Source organism: Protopterus annectens, chromosome 2.part1 (genome assembly GCF_019279795.1).
Source record: "Protopterus annectens isolate FY-2018-M chromosome 2.part1, PAN1.0, whole genome shotgun sequence".
Taxonomy (NCBI): domain Eukaryota; kingdom Metazoa; phylum Chordata; order Ceratodontiformes; family Protopteridae; genus Protopterus; species Protopterus annectens.
In genome coordinates this window covers 735,664,911-735,674,558 of record NC_056729.1, presented here as the reverse complement: position 1 = coordinate 735,674,558, position 9,648 = coordinate 735,664,911, and the positions used below count along the sequence as shown (strand labels likewise).

General features: G+C 35.3%; 1 long non-coding RNA gene across 1 annotated transcript in view; it reads left to right on the top strand.

Annotated features, from left to right (window-relative positions):
* Positions 1 to 4,028: 4,028 nt before the first annotated feature.
* Positions 4,029 to 9,648, top strand: part of LOC122794225 — a 447,446-nt gene continuing 441,826 nt past the window's right edge. The window contains exon 1 of the long non-coding RNA XR_006363624.1: positions 4,029 to 4,218. This is a non-coding gene — a long non-coding RNA (uncharacterized LOC122794225). The remainder of the gene's footprint in view (positions 4,219 to 9,648) is intronic.

Below are 9,648 nucleotides of genomic sequence, written 5' to 3'. Positions count from 1 at the left end.
ATCTAGTGTCCTGGTATTAACACTTAACTTAAAATCTTACCCAAAACATTATGTCTTGCATCCCTCACGTAATCACATAATAATTCCAGGACACTTCAACATCAATGTTATTGGACCCAATGAATATGACATCACAGAAATCCTTTATGACCTGAATCTAATGCATATTGTAAAACAACCAAGAAGACTCATCTGCAGAACTAACAATCACTTCCTCATTGAGTTCACAATGACCTCCCAGCTCTGAAACATTTCCTCCCTTACCATCCTCTCTGCAATCTGCCCATTATATTTCCTAATTCAAAACTCTGTCAAGAAACACACACCCAAACTGATCACATTCAGGTCACAAACTCCAAGTGATCTCTCCAGTTGACTAACACATACCTCTGCCATTAATTAGTTAGCTATACTTAATAAAACAAATGCAAGTACGGCTGCAAATCAACTTATTCACCATCTTTCCCCTTCAAAGCACCTGTTTCCCTATCATAGCCAGGATCTTTAAACACTTAAAAAGATTCTCTCTAAATAACTTAAAACAGAATGAAACTTTGTGATGGCACCAATGAAAAATCTAACCCCTCTTCTTAAACTAGGAATCACTACATTTCCTACATAATATCAACAAACAAGTTATTTGCAGGCACAAAGCAAGATACTTATCCACCAAATAAACCAGCCTCCTGAACTCCCTCTAAAGTATCTCAAAAAATCCACAAGTAGTTACATTGCCCATCAAAATGGCAACATCTCCGCAGTAGACTTTCAGTCTGAATTCAGCAACCTTCCAGCTGAACTTCAATGGAGATAATCTCATTCCACAACAAAATACATTTCAGCATTTTACTTCCATAGAATCACTTTCAACCAAAAACGTCCATTGTTAGAACAAATCACATTTGATGCCCACACTGTAACTGACTACCTCTAACCATGTTTCTTACACTACTGCAGAGACCATATAGTCACTCCACTACTCCATATTTATAACTTATACTTCACATTTAATACCATACAATTATTTGGGAGATCTTCTCTAAACGGACCCATAACCACAGAATTCAAATCAAGCAGCACCGTCCCGATCAAGCCAGTACCATTATTCCCAAGGATAGTCAAAATCTTTGAAAAAGTAAGCTGCAACCAACTCACCACCTACTTGCAGAACTGACATTTGCTGCCAAATGTGACTTGAGTTTTGACGAGGCAGGAGTACCATGACTGCACTCTGAACCATCAATGACAACATTTCTTCCAGCATGGACAAAGGTAACCTAACTGTGGCCATCTTTATCAATATATCCTGGACTTTTGATAAAATGGACTATTGCATTTTACTTTACCACCTCCTTGACATTGGAATCAGCTTACAGACTTCCGATTGGTTGAATAACTTTATCAATGACAGATCATTTCAGGTCAAAATTGACTCCTCCCTTTCTTAACCCCTTTCTATTACATCAGACATTCCACAAGGTTCAATTGTTGTCCTACTACTTTCTCTATATTTATTTGTAGGTAACCATTGACATATCACATTTGCAGCTACACTTATAAGCACATCATATTGTGGTATACAGAAGAAGCCCCTTACAAGAGGGTATTCTAGTCCAACTTCAACTGACTTTCACAACATAAACAACTGGCTTAATTAAAAGTAATCCTGAATAACAAAAAGAAAAAAAAAATGATTTTTTAGAACTAACAAGATGTTAACAAATGGTTACACACCATCTGCATTACTGACCTCTGTAATAACCATCTTGAAACAAATGCTTCTTTTAAATACCCATAAATTTGGCTTGATCAATCCTTCATTCACAAACTCTGTTTAAAATCTAACAGTGTACTTTTTGGGGGCAAACAAATCCTCACAATATCTTTCCTTACCTGCCAGGGCAGCTGTAGTAAGTGGTGTTTTAATAGACAAATTGGAATATGGACTTCCCCTTTTTACCTTCTCATCAAATAAAAACACTGCAAATGTTCAAACTATGTCCAACAAAATCTGCATTTGCATTAGCAATCTACCACCATAATTAACACCACTACTAAGCCTTGACAAGGCCGAATGGCTTATAATGCAAGCCAGAGCTAACCTTCTCCTAAGCTGCATGTTCTTTTCAGTACTCAAGCATGACACACCATCCCTACCAGTCATGAGACTCATCAGTAGTACCGCATCCAACAATTTCCATAGTTAATCATCAAATGGGCCTGTTCTGCAAATATGCACAACAAGACCACAGCTCCAGTATCTTGGGACCGAAACTACATCAATCCATCCCCCAGATGTCACTGATTCTAAAGACCCTTCTTATTTCTGATCCCAAATTAAGCAGCGTCTTCCAAGACAAAGAGATGTAAACAGCTGGATTCTGGAAATTTCACTTTAATATTTAAAACCAAGGCTTCTTCATGAGGTTACTCAGACCTATAATTTTCAGTAATTTGGAGACATCTACAATGTAAATATGCATACACCATGTTTCAACTCCATCTACTTCCTACTGCATCTAAACATCATATAGTCTTTCAACTGTACCACTCACTATCCCTCATTTACATATCTTGTAATAGTGACATTTAGCTGTGAGACACTAGATTCTTATATAATCTTTAGAAAGTCTGTTCTAAGACAGAAAATTTTATACAGTTTTCCATCTCTGTGTGTCACTATTATGCTTTGTATACAACTTCATTGTTTGCCTAAGTAACCCAGGCTGAGCCTGAAAATTGATGTACACTGATCAGTTCACTAACCAAGTGAACAAATATACAATATCACAAAATGAAATAAAATAAATTAAATAAAAATAAACCGTAAGCACTGCACAGATACACACCAAGGAGTGAATACAAAATTGCCCATCCAATTTAATGATTTAGCCTTTCATAGCAATACATTTCTTAAAGAAAGTGTATATACCTTTAATATTTTTTCAGATGCCACCATCTATGTTTTTCCTTCTCTGTGTTTCTTTCTCTTTCTTTCTCTTTCTCTTTCTCTGTCTGCTGAAAGCTGTGTTGCTTTGGAGCTAGGGGAAATACTATGAGGAAAGACGTGTTAACTGGCCTTAGTCGTTCTGTTACCCCTTCTCTCCTGCCGGGAATTTTCACACTTGATTTTTCTATTGATGTCCAGGTGGCCAAAAGAAATACAGATGCTGTGAATACCAGCCAGCAAGCAAGCATTTCAATATTAAAAATGTTAAAAAGACTTCATTTTCCTATTACTTTTATAGTAGGTACAAATAACGGTAGAATTTTTTTCAGAGCCTATTAATCCAGAAGCTAACCCACTTAAATGTTATTGCTGCTCAACAGTAGTGCAGATCCTTAATAAGTAGTACTGAGACCCTCATGGTAAAAATATGGGGTTGTGTATGGAAAAAAGTGAATTAGCATTTGTGATATTCATGCTGTGGTCATATAATCCCCTACGATAGTCTTTGCTGAATGCATTGTACAATTAAAGAGAGCCTTATTAAGTCTAGATATTAAAAGAGTGGCACACAATCTGTCCAATTACTTGTTGAAAGTTTGTTGTGATTTCAGTTTGTACTTCCAGCATGAAAATTTTATATTGCAAAATAATTATGCTGTTTCATTGAAAAATGCCATGGTTACACCAAAATACATGCACACACACACACACACACACACACACACACACACACACACACACACACACACACACACACACACACACACATTTTTAAAGTAGCACAGTTATTGGCATAAAACAGAAATGCTTTTACTTTTGCAGGTAGTTCTGTAAGTTGTGACATAATTGTATGTTATGTATCAATACTGCTATAATTTAATACTGTATGACTAGACAAGGTTATTGATCACTGATTTAGCATGTATTCAGTGAAGTGCAAAAATGTTGCATGTTTTCTTCTGCATCAGGCTTGCTGATGAATTTTGTACAAGCTTTGTTATACAACGGACTAACTTGCGTTACCATAGAAACTACTGCAAGGGTACCTGCATTATCTTAATTGGAAAACCAGCTCAATGGTTTCTCTGACATGAAGTATGAAGAAGAATTAATTAACAAAATTCTAAAACAGATGTGTTGCACATGCATATTGAAAAGTCACGGTTTACTAGGTCTTCAGGTCTGTCATGTGATTATTCTTGAGAATGTTGGTGTCATGCATTTTATGTGGAACGCCTGAAACAGGAAAAGCAGAGCGAAAACAGAAAGTAGGTCACCTGAGATTAGTTTTCTTTTCAATTTATATGCCCCTTGTATCATTTCTAATGGGCAAGAATCAATTGTCATTTACCAAGTCTAGTATTTTGTCTATACTATGAGTTCTACATTCAAAGAAGTTGTCAGCAGAGTTCATTAAGAAATCTGCATGTTTGTCAGCATAACATTTATAATTTTCTTTCCAGCTACCATTCGCTGAAGCTGCTGCCTTTGTTAATGATCATTTTAGATGCAGCTGTACGTATGTAATCTGTTGGAGGATTCATCAGGACTATAGCACTTTTCCTATAAAGCATTTTATACATTAGTGGTTTGTAAAGGAGGATCTTTCTTTTTACAGCTATTCCATTGCCATGAAATTACTTTGTTACAGCCCGGCATGTGATCACTTTTAATATCTATCCCTGAATACTCTCAACCAATAAGTAGTAAAATGAACGTGATCCAAAAAAATGTGTCAACGACTACAAGCAACTACCAGATCATTGCAGAAAACACTCTGCTCCTACTATTGCAAAAGTTTAAGTCCAATGACATTTGTAGGCATATGCATGTTTAATATGTTCCTCCATGCTACTCTGCTACACCTAAATAGCTAAATAAATTGCAGGTAAAATTAAGCTAAATCTTGTCTTGAAATAGCATTAAATGGCAAAATACTGTCCAAGATGCATTATGAAATACATAATGTAAAAGCAACAAATATTCTAATAATATTTCATATGCTGTATTCACTTTTGAGAGATAATATTGTACACTACTATAAATGCATTCCAAGCCTTTATTTGCCTTTAAGATACCCTAATTAAGAAACAATACAAAACATAGTATACATTTTTACATAACACAAATAAATAAATAGAACTAGAGGGGTAACTATGGAAATATCATCATGTTATAGAAAAGAGCCTGAAGAAAAAGCATGTTAATTCTAAATATAAATGCTCTTGATTATTTATAATAAAACATTATTTTTAAATTTGCCCCTCCAGCTCTTTTTCTTTATTATGTTTTTACTTCTTGCAATTCAGCTGTAATGCCATTTTAATTGGTTTACACAATAATATGACTTGTTGGAAAAGTTCAAAAATAGTGCTCTAGTGCATATTAACTACTTCAAGATGTGATGATATTGCAATTGTAAACAATTTGGATTTTTTATCATTATATATACATATAACTTTTAATTTCAGTATTTAGTTATTCTCTTGCTTTTTCTGCATTAGATGCAGTAATATTCTTATGTAATATCGTCACCCCATAAGTAATTTGGTAGACTTTCTTAGCCTTCAAACCAGAACAACATTTTTATAATATAGAAATAATGCCTTGGAGATAACAAGTTATTGTGAAATATGTTATGAAATAGCCAAGTCTGATCTCAAGGTTAAAACTAAGGGGATGAAGTACGCTTGCAGAAAGAAGTAAATACCAACCATAATACCCACCCCTGCAATGATGTTACTATCACACAATTAAAATATTTGGTATTATATTTTTAACTGTTAGTGTGATGTTGAACATATACAAGTGTGTGTCGATTAGGAATCAAAAAACTGTGCGTACATGTGAGAGCGCACACACACACACACACACACACACACACACACACACACACACACACACACACACACACACACACACACAAATACATACAGAAACCTATTCACATCATTCATTATTCTTTTCTTGTTTAGGATTTAGTATCTCTTACGTTTTGCAGTTGTAACTAAAGTTGTTTTCTTGCAAGATTTTCCTGTGTCTCAAGTCCGAGATGTTCAGCTTTTCAGCAAGCATGTTATAAGGAAATAATATCCCTTCTGGAAAACTGAAGGTGCAATGTTGATTGATCTGTATTATGTAGTATATATTGTTTTATAAGTTGTATTTGAGTCTTAACAGTGGTATTAGTTTTTTGACAGTGAAAAGGGCAGATAGAAAGAAAGAAATTCAACTCAGGAGCAAGGATTAAGAGGTAAATTACATGTTTTATTACTTGATAGAAATAATATAGTAAGTTGTAGTTTAGTGAATGATTATAATAGCTTGTAGTATATGGTTATAAACTTACTTTTATTAATAAGGCAAACTCATGTTGCTTGGTTTAACACGTTAAACTTTCTGCTTCATTAAAAAAGAGATTTGTCAGTGCTTCCTCAGTCTTTCATCTCAGAAACTAGTTTTATAATTGGTTGCATCTTATCTTACTAATTTGTACATTAAATTAGCAATCACAGTGCCCCTTTCAGAAACCGTCAGTTTATAGGCTATGTTTTCTGATCTTTCCAAGACAAAATTGTTTATTTTTCTTGTCAGATAAAGTGTTCTGTTGGTGGAATCTTTTTTTCATGCGACATGACAGATCAGACGTAGAAAATGCATTTCTTTTTCAAAGGAAGGCTAGAGTTGTGCTGGTTACAGTCTATTTGATTTTGTCAACATTTGCTTGCTTGAGTTATTGTCACATTATTATCAGTCTATGAAATGGAAATTACAGCCTGCCTTTATTGTATCTGAGGCTTCTCATGTACTAAACAGTAAGCGTGAATGACTTCAGACACAGTCTGCTGACAGAATTGGTGCAAGTGCCTTAAGAAATTTGTGTGCTGCATTCGGTTGACTTGTGCTGATAGGGATACTGCAAAATAATTTCAACAGGCTCATTATGCCATTTTTATTATTTAGGTGTGAATATAATTGAAATGCATTTTGCACAGTCTTTTGTTGACTGCATTCAGTGTAAAACATTAGAAAAGGAACTGTTTATCTCCAGTACTGCCAAAAGACATAGGGATGGAAGACCATACACATCTATAAATAACTTCACTCTACTCAGACACTGGACCAGACCCAAGATCCTAAATGCATGTCATACAATGTTAGTAGAGCTGTACAGCAAATTTCTACCAGAAACGTGTGTTCTCTAAGATATAAGGCAAACATTTACACTGCCAAAGCAAATAAAACTGTTGAGAAGAAACACTTTTTTCTCTTCCCTAAGTGATGGGAAAGATCAGGGAAATGGAGTTGCCCACCAAAATTCTGCCATTACCAGATGAACATAATGAATTTACTTTACAAACAAAATTAGTGGATTAGCGGCAAAATATGTGTGTTTATGCAGGAGGGAGTGGTATACTTACCAAACACAAAGTACACAGTTTGATTCTTACCCTTTAATGGGAAACTTTGGCTAGGCTCAAAATGGTTCACAGTGGCAGCTCGCCCAGTTCTGACCCTTGAAAACTCATCATGTATGGAGTTGCCATATAAATGACCATTACAATGCATTAAAGATTGTGTTAAAATCAAGCAAAATGCTGTGAAAGAAATTTATTTCCCATTATCCTTGGTCTGGATGTTAAGCCATAAGGTGGTTAATTCACCCTTCCTTTACAAACACCTGCTGTGTGGGCAAGGTGAGATAAAGAATAATCATTTCCATTCTGCAAGACAGTACTTGCTTCTGTAGTTTTGTTTCCAGTGTTAATAAGAAGATAGGTTCATAACTGATTGACATGAATCTATTGTTACTAGGTTTGCGTGCTTGAATAAGTTCTACAAACCTGGATTATTCAGGAATGGTACCTTTTACTTTCACTAATTCATGAAGATCATAGAATGAACTGTACAACATATTATTGAATGCCTTGTACAACTCAGAGGTAGTTATCATCTAAGGGTTTCTGCAGATGCTAGCGACTCTGTTGCGCTTAGAATTTCCATTTTGGTAATAGGCAACAATAGTTTAGGCATAGTCTTTGGTTTTATTAACTTTTTTGAAATAAATATTCTGTGTCAGTAAGCTCACATACCGTTATGCAAAAAGTACTTTTTTCTGTTTATGTCTACATTCTCATACTCCATAGGCAAAAGAGACATTTATTTGTTTGTCTCTTAAAGCTTGTAGTCTAACATCTATGATATCAGCTAATGTAGCTGAGCTCATTGAAAGTTGTTAGACTGCTTTTGAAATTCTGTGTTACTCTTAGCCTGGGGGGTTGTGCTTGCATTAAAATCTGTGTTGGTCACATTTCTAGTAATCATTTTTGCTCATCTGCTGAGTTGTTGGCTTCTGAGATTTGCCTGCAAACATCAACTGGACGCAAGCAGATTTAAGTATACTTTTCTCTGCACTTATTTAAGATTAGATATTTGTAGATATTTGATTCATTAAATATTGTGCTCTCTGTCTATCTGCAGGAAGCCTTCTGCCCTCCCTCCCTGTTTCTGTTGTGTTGTTTATCTTGGTGGCTTTGGAATTGGCAGCCCCTGCTGTAAATTTGTTTTTGGACACTCCTCCTGGGCCCATCTCATTTGCTCACTCAGCTGAGTACAGTGAGATCATATTTTGATTTCAGACACTCCTATCAGTCCCATCTCCTCTGCTGTGTACAGAGAGAGCACTTGGGAAGGTCATGCCCTATAGCATTTTAATCTGCTCTGTCCCCTCCCGCTCCACAAAAAAAAAATAAAAAAATAAATAAACAATTACACTTCAGCTGATTTTACTGTATTTGTGCTTCTTCCTACTTTATTATTGTATTTTGCTTTTGCCTCTTCTTAAAAGTACTTAATTGAATTTATTCTGCTGCATTTATTACTGCTTGGTAGTAGCCTGATTAAATTGTAACTTTTATTGTAAGCGTTTTGGTTTACGCACTTGGGCTTCATACCAGTTGTTTCACATTAAGAAGGTTTGTGGTCTGCCCTGCTGTGGCAGGACAGGTAGCGTACATCCTTCTAAGTTGGAAATTGCTGATTGAAGGCTCAGTGTCTGTTATTCTAAAAGTGTATTATTTCTGGTTTAAGCACATGGGCTTCAGGCCAGTTATTTTACATTAAGAAGGTTTGTGGTCTGCACTCTTGTGGGAGGAGAGACTAGATTCTGCCCTTCTGAGCTGGGAATTTCTGGTTATAGGCTTATTGTGCCTGCTTATTTGAACTGTTTCTTTCTGAAATTGGCCCACCTTGCTTGCTGCAGCATAGACTAGATTCAGGCCTGCTGAATCTAGCTTTGTTTGTATAACTTGAGCAATGATCCAGGCCATCTTTTTTGGAGAAGGTTTCTCTGCACCCTAGTGGCAAGAGTGTGCAGTTAGAATGTGTCTGATTGAAGACTGCAGGAACAGGGCTCAGTTTTGAGCTTTTTAACTGGTCAATTGGGTAATTTGTTTAAATCAGTTTTGCTTGTTTTCTATTGTGTTTTATATATATATATATATATATATATATATATATATATATATATATATATATATGCACTTTATTCATCTGTTTTACTGTATTTGTGTTTTTCCTACTTTATTTTGCTTTTGCTGCCTGTCCTTAAAAGTACTAAATTGCATTTATTCTGCTGCATTGATTATTGCTTGTTAGTAGCCTGATTAAATTGTAATTGTTATTCTAAGCCTTTGGTT